General features: G+C 32.1%; 1 pseudogene; it reads right to left on the bottom strand.

Annotated features, from left to right (window-relative positions):
- Nucleotides 1-5,655: 5,655 nt before the first annotated feature.
- On the bottom strand, nucleotides 5,656-6,946 carry LOC125877486 (uncharacterized; annotated as a pseudogene).
- Between the last annotated feature and the right edge of the window lie 341 nt (nucleotides 6,947-7,287).

Genomic DNA, 7,287 nt, shown 5'->3' with positions numbered 1-7,287 from the left:
TTAGTTTTTATTGCTTGTTTGGTTTGTCATATTCAAGCTAATATTTATTGTATAATTTTTTTACAAAAATACACTCACCTTATTTAGTTTTTTTTTTTTATGTTTTCTTTGCAAGCTTTAGTTATTCATTCTTAAAAATAAAATTTTCATCTTATTTAGCTTAAATATTTTTGTGTGTGCATTTCCATGATTGTGCAGTATGTTTTAAAATTTAAACGTTCATCTTATTTAACTTAAAAAATAAACATTCATCTTATTTAACTTAAAAATTAAACTTTCATCTTATCAAGCTTAAAAATAAAACTTTCATCTTATTTATCTTAAAAATAAAACTTTCATCTTATTTAGCTTAAAAATAAAACTTTCATTTTAAGTTTATTAAAGTAAAAGAAAATTATTATTTAATTTATCTACATTTTAATTATAGATAAAATATAATTATTAAGTGAGTAATAAACTATTTAATGAAAAATATGTAATTTAGTAGTGGAGTGACATTTTAAGAGAAATCAAAATATAAATAAACATAATAACTACACAAATAAATTCAACTTATAATATATTCATAAATAAAAATTGTATTTATAAAATGTAAATTTTTAATAGAAAAATATATTTATCATAAAAACAACAAATAATTAAGATTGTGAATGTTATTATGTTGTTAAAAATTATGTTAATATGTATGAATGTAAAAGTGGTGTATAAAAGAGGGTTTAAGGGAGATATTTTTGTTAATTTACACACTTTATCCCAGGATAACTTATCCTGGGATTACTATACCACCCCCAGTGAGGGATAACTTATCCGAGGACTAATTGTTAATCCCGGGATAAGTTATCTCTACTTTTGCAACCAAACAATGAATTAAAGGCCACTAAAAAGTTATCTCAGGATTAATTCATCTTATCCATCACACCAAACGATCCCTAACATATATAACTGTTACATGAAGTTAAAATCTTGCAAACATTTTAAACCCAATATGCTGTATTCGATTTCAAATTCACTTTCCAAATAGTTTGGCCGTATATATGATCTTTAATAACGAAAAGAAAAAAGAACTTATATTTTATCACATCAATTCTCATTATATTTTATCAGGTTCTTTTCCATATAATATAAGTATTCTAGAAGAAAACCTTTCTTTCCATGTAATATATTTTAGAAATAAATTTTTCACGAATTTTTAAATTTATCATAAAAATATTTATTCTCATATTTTTGGACACCTAATTTCTTTAAATTAAATATTTTTTTTTATAAAAAAATAGTAAATGACAGGTTCTCTATTATAATATCTTTAAATAAAGAGCGACTTTCACATATAGCAAACATAAAAATCATATTTGTATGTTATAGTTATAGTTTACATAATTGTGCTCCATAGCAAATTTTATGTTTGCTATGGAGCTTTTGATTTGTATAATTTGCTACAAACATCCAATTTTATACAAATTGTTCAGTTTTGTATAAATTCATTTATACATTGTAATTTGTATAATAAGATTTGTATTTATATAATTATAAGTTATAGGATGAAAATATATGTATTTGTATATACACTTTTCTCTCGCTTTATACAAACACAAACGCATTTTATACATTTTATACCGAAATGTATAAAATGGCTAATTGTATACCGAATCAGATGACAAAAAAAGGAAATGTTTGCTGCGAATTACAATTAAAATAAACTATGGCTATAGCATTTAATTTGAATTAATAACTTGCTATTTCATACAATTTTTCCTTAAATAAAAGACCTATATATGATTTTACACTTTTCAGCTAGACATAGTTACGTTACCTATCCTAGTTTTAAGATTTTATGCTTTTTAACAAAAATAGGGGTTAAGTTGACACTGCTTCTTAAGATTTTTTTTTATTTTTTATTTTTGGCATTTGGCTGCAATCTTCCAATACTGCATCATGATCCCAAGTTTTAAATGAGCTATAGAGGTTTCTAGGTTAGTAGTAATGGGCAAACTAGTCCAAACATAATATTTTATTTAAAAGAACCGTTACAACAACAAAAAAAATATGAAAGGTAATTATAATATCATAAATCGGAATATTAGTCTTATTATATCATACATGAGGAGATGTTTCTGAAATTGTCCTTTTTTAACCTATTGAATTGGGAAAATGCATAAGTATCCCCAACCTATGCCCGAAATTTTAGAGACACACTTATATTATACTAAGGTCCTATTACCTTCCGAACTTATTTTATAAATAATTTTCTACCTCTTTTCGGCCTACGTGGCACTATCAACCAAATAGCTTGAAAAAATTGTCAACACGCGCTGGACCCAGAAGATAGTGCCACGTAGGCTGAAAAGAGGTAGAAAATTATTTATAAAATAAATTCGGGGAAGGGGGGAGGGGGGGTAATAGGACCTTAGTATAGGATAAGTGTGTCTCTGAGATTTCAGGCATAGGTTGGAGGTACTTATGCATTTTCCCCTTATGAATTAGATCAATACTAGGGTTTGAGATAGATTTTATAATAATATATTGTTAATCAAGAAATTTTACTAAGCATGTTATGACAAATCCGATGATGTAGCATTAATAAAAATTATATTCATCATATTATTTTAATATTTTATTAATTGGTTGATTTTATTTTTTTAAAGAGAAATCTCAGCGAAGTTAGTGATGCTTGTGATGTTGATAGTCATATGTCAATTTGTCGGTAAGACAATCAAAGTAGCATAAATAAGTGTCCACGTCACTTTCCAATTTCTTTTTTGGCAATAGTGAAACAAACACAGATCCTTAAGAGCTGTGGTTTTTCCAATTTTAATTTAAGAAGTAAAGAGAATCGTAAATTTGAAGTAACACTAAACATAAATAATTGATAAAGACCTCTTGATTTATGTTGTCCCTAGAGCTTACGTTTAATTATTCACCATTTGAAAAATGAGTCAAAATCGTTTTCACTCCTAAAGTTTTCTTTTTAAATTCAAAGTTCCCCTCAAATTTGAATAGTAATCAAACTCCTTTCATTATCCTAATTAAATCTTTAAAATTCCTAGAACTTGTTCTGACGTTGTCTGCCACCAATGCTAGATGAGGTACTATGTTTAGTCAGGTGACCTGCTAGAGCACTAGGTTGAGTCTGTTGAAGAACATCTCTACCCTTGCCTATAGCTGATGGGTAGTCCCTCAATTTGTGACCAGTCTTACCACATCCAAAATATCCACCAATAGAGGTGATACACTCTCCGAGAGGATTCTTACCACACTTCTGACACGCGGGAAAAGAACGTCTACTAGAAACATTGTCCTATGACTTAGAGCCTGGCACCATATCCTTGTTAAACTTAGGCACTAGAGCACTAGCAGAAGATGGGGTCGGGCCTAAATATTTCTGACTGAACTGAGAACGATTACTGCCTCTTGATCTTTGATGAGAGTAGTCCACACTATTTGTTTAAGTCTTGTTATCCCTAGCATTCTCCTCAAGCTTTTCCTCCTCAATCTTTTGGGCATGTTCATCAAACGGGAGATGTCCATCTCCTTGATCAACATAGCAGTTCTGTATTCCTTTACTACCATCTTAGAAACACCTAAGACAAACTTACTTAATTAGATCCTAGAGTCAGTCATCATAGTAGGAGCATACTTAGAGAGTTGGGTAAGCTTCAAGAAATACTCTTCCACCGTCATGTTTTCATGTCTCAAATTTATGAATTCTTATACCATAGTCTCTCTCATCTCTAGAGGAAAGAACCTGTGTAGAAAGTCACCCTTGAACTTGTCTCAATTTAGTGGGCCTGCATCAACAACCTTTCCTCTTTTCATTTCTTGAACCAAATCTAAGAAACTCCCTTTAACTGATAAGTAGCAAAATCTACATTCCCGATCGGAGTGGCATCAATAATCTCAATGATCTTCTCAATAATTTGAATGAACTCTTATGGATCCTCGTCTACCGTAGAATCATGGAACTATGTAGGGTTCATCCAAGTGAAATCTCAGACTCTAGTTCAGGTCATATTCACACTGGTTGACTAGGGCCATAACATATCGGTTGGTCTAGGTAGTCATAGCTTGGGCTAGCATTTGAAAAGAAGTCCTAAACTCGGCATGAGTGACCTATTCAATCAAAGGGTCAACTAGAGGCGGAGGTGATTGTAAAAATAAGGGAAAATACATTAAAAAAAAAAACTTGAACTTGGCACGAAAACTTACTTTAGTACTTAAACTACACGGGTGTTTATATACCCCCATCTTAACATCTTTTATGTGAATTATTTTCAACCCTCCGAACGCCAACCTTGTGCGCGTGTTGTTACAGCTTAGAACGGCGCGTTAGTCATCTTTTAACATTTTTTAAAAATTAAATTTGCCCCTCCAACAGTAATATCCAACCCATTACCCATTTGAAGAACAATCTTCACTTTTGAAGAACCTTAATTACCTCTTCTCCCTCACCAACCCAATCATCCAAAAAATGGTGACCTAATTCATTATTCTTTCTTGATTTTTCTCAAATCTTTGCTCTTCAAACCTAAAATTTGAATGTTTAAAGGAATTGTTCTTCAAAATGTAAGATTCAAACCTAAAAGTTGAATCTTTGAAGGAACTGTTCTTCAAAATGTAAGATTCAAACCTATTCTTCTTCATCTATTATTTTGATTTTTCTTTCCTCCCTTTTTCTTATTTTCTATTTTTTTTTCAGATTCTCGTTAATTCTTGCACAAAATTGTAGCACACAATGCGATCAATTAATTTGAAAAATCTTTGTATGGAAGAAGATGACTATACTACGAAGAAAAAAGTTTATTGCAATCATGGACTTGTGGTGCGTTTGAAAACATCTTGGACTTCAAATAACCCCGGAAGAAGATATTGTTCATGTCCTTATTATGGGGTAAAGATCATTTTTGTTTAAATTTTTTTAGCCGATTAAGAATTTGATTAACCACTAATTCCTTCATCCTTTTTCATTATTGAAGGGTCCTAGATCTTGCAACTTTTGGTGTTGGAAGGATAAAGAAAATATTGATCCGAGGTCGAAATTTGTGATTCCTAAACTAATACAGAAATTAGGTGAGCTTGAGAATATAGTAGAATCCTCTCAAACCTCAGCCACTGCATTTGAATTGATTGAGGTTACTGAAGAAGTTGACAAGCCGGGAGATTTCAAACAAGATGATGATGGTCTAGGTATGAAATTGAAAATGTTGCAAGAAGAGGTTGAGAAGATGAAAGTAATGTAGAATAAATGGAGAAGAACATGACAAAATGTGCTCTTTTTTGTTGTAGCTTGTTGTTGTGTTGTGGTTATAGCTATAAGCTATTGGTTCTGGGTGATATATATGAAGAAAGGTTCAATGAAGTTGCCTTAAGTTGTTGATGTAGTGAGATCAATGTTGGTGTAGTGTAGCACTGTTTATGTTGTAATCAATTAGGTGCAAGACTATTTTGTAATGAGTTCTTATTCTCTTAATGTAATTTGGTGGTTTGTGTATTTGTTTGTCTTTTATTTACAACTGCATTCGCTAAATTGCAGTCACAATTGCATAATTGTACACATAAAAGTAATGCAAAACTGATTGCATAATTGTTTCGAAAAGAGATAGCCAAAATACCAAACTGATGCAATCACAACTGCATAATTGTTTCAGAAACAAACATAGATCAAACTAATGCAGTCACAGCTGCAACATAAGTGTTTCAAAAACAAATAGATCAAACTAATGCAGTCACAACTGCATAATTGTTCCAAAAACAGCTAAAATATCAAACTAAAGCAGTCTCCATATCAAATTCAGCAGCATTGGACCTCGTTTTCATTCTTTTGTTTTCTCTCATCTCTTGAAGACCTTGTTGAGTTACAGTAGCCTTTCCTTTCCATTTTAAGCCTGATCTTGGTTTATGATGCCCAAGATTTCCAATCACTATTGAAGAGTTCATAGGCATTCCAGGCTAGATTCACAAAAATATGTTGTCTTAGATGCTTCATAAGTTAAAATTGAAAAGTATGTAAATAATTAAGACAACTTACATTGTGGATTGTAAAACCACTTTGTGTATGTAGTATCCCCATTCCAACCATTCTTGGACTCTTCCCTCCTCCAGTAGCACCAGGAACATCATTAGCAGTAGCAACTACACCAGTTCCTCTTCCCCTTCCAGCTAAACCAGTTCCAGTTCCTCTTCCCCTTCCAGTGGCACCAGAACCATCAGCAGCAACACCAATCCCTGTTCCATTACCAATTGCAGTTCCTCTTCCCCTTCCAGTAGCACTAGCCTATAACATAAGTTGATCAACAAAAATATTAGACTAATTAAGATGTAAATTAACAACTAAATGAATTACTATAAACATTACCTGTTTTGTAGAACCTCTTGGTCGACCTCTTCCTCTCTTTGTGCTTGATTGTGATTCAGTTGGTGCTCTAGAAGAACCAACACTTGACCTTGTTGAACTAGTCTCACATCATCTCCCCTTTCCTCTTCCTCTGCCTGCATTAGCTTGATTATTCAAATGACAACCCCTCTTATTATGACCCTTTGCATGACAAAGATTGCAGGTCATCTCAATACCTCTCTTGGACAATTTTCCTGTTTTGTTTTCATTCTGCTCCTTTCTCCTACACTTTCTAGGCCTTCCTGGTAGTGTTTTTATAACAGGTGGTATAACAGAAGGGTTGATCGATTGTGGCCACATTTTCATGTTAGTAACTGGTTGAATGTAGTGACTATAGACCTTGAGATAAGTCTCCTTGCTATACCAATGTGCAACATAGTTAATGGGCTCCAATTTTGTAAAATGAAGTGCAGCTATAACATGGAAACAAGGTATACCTCTTAGCATCCAAGATCTACAAGTACATGTTTGATTGCCTAGATTCACAACAAATGTGTTATCCCAGCTGTCTTTAATCTCAAAACCATATTCACCATTCCATTCAAGGTTACACTTCATTGACTTTGTTGTGTTCTCTGTCAATACCTTTAGGGCCGTTTGATATCCAAGTATCACAGAATTCCCTCAATTGTCCTACTCTTCTCATTACTTTGATCTTTATTTCTTCAAGCATTGTGATGATAGTTTTGTGTCTTGGCCCCAAAATCCATGAATTAAACCTTTCAGCCATGTTGTTGTCAACACTATCACAACAGCTGAAAAACTTAAAGTATAATTTAGATCACCTCTCTATATTGTACCACAATAAGTCATCACATATTCCAGTGCCTAACTTCTCCATATGATCCAAATTTCTTTTCAATTCTTGTTCATATGTAGATTTGGCACATCTCCAAAAA

The sequence above is a fragment of the Solanum stenotomum genome, chromosome 9, assembly GCF_019186545.1.
Source record: "Solanum stenotomum isolate F172 chromosome 9, ASM1918654v1, whole genome shotgun sequence".
NCBI lineage: Eukaryota > Viridiplantae > Streptophyta > Magnoliopsida > Solanales > Solanaceae > Solanum > Solanum stenotomum.
Note: the sequence above shows the minus strand (reverse complement) of the source record. Positions and strands in the feature narration are given on the sequence as shown.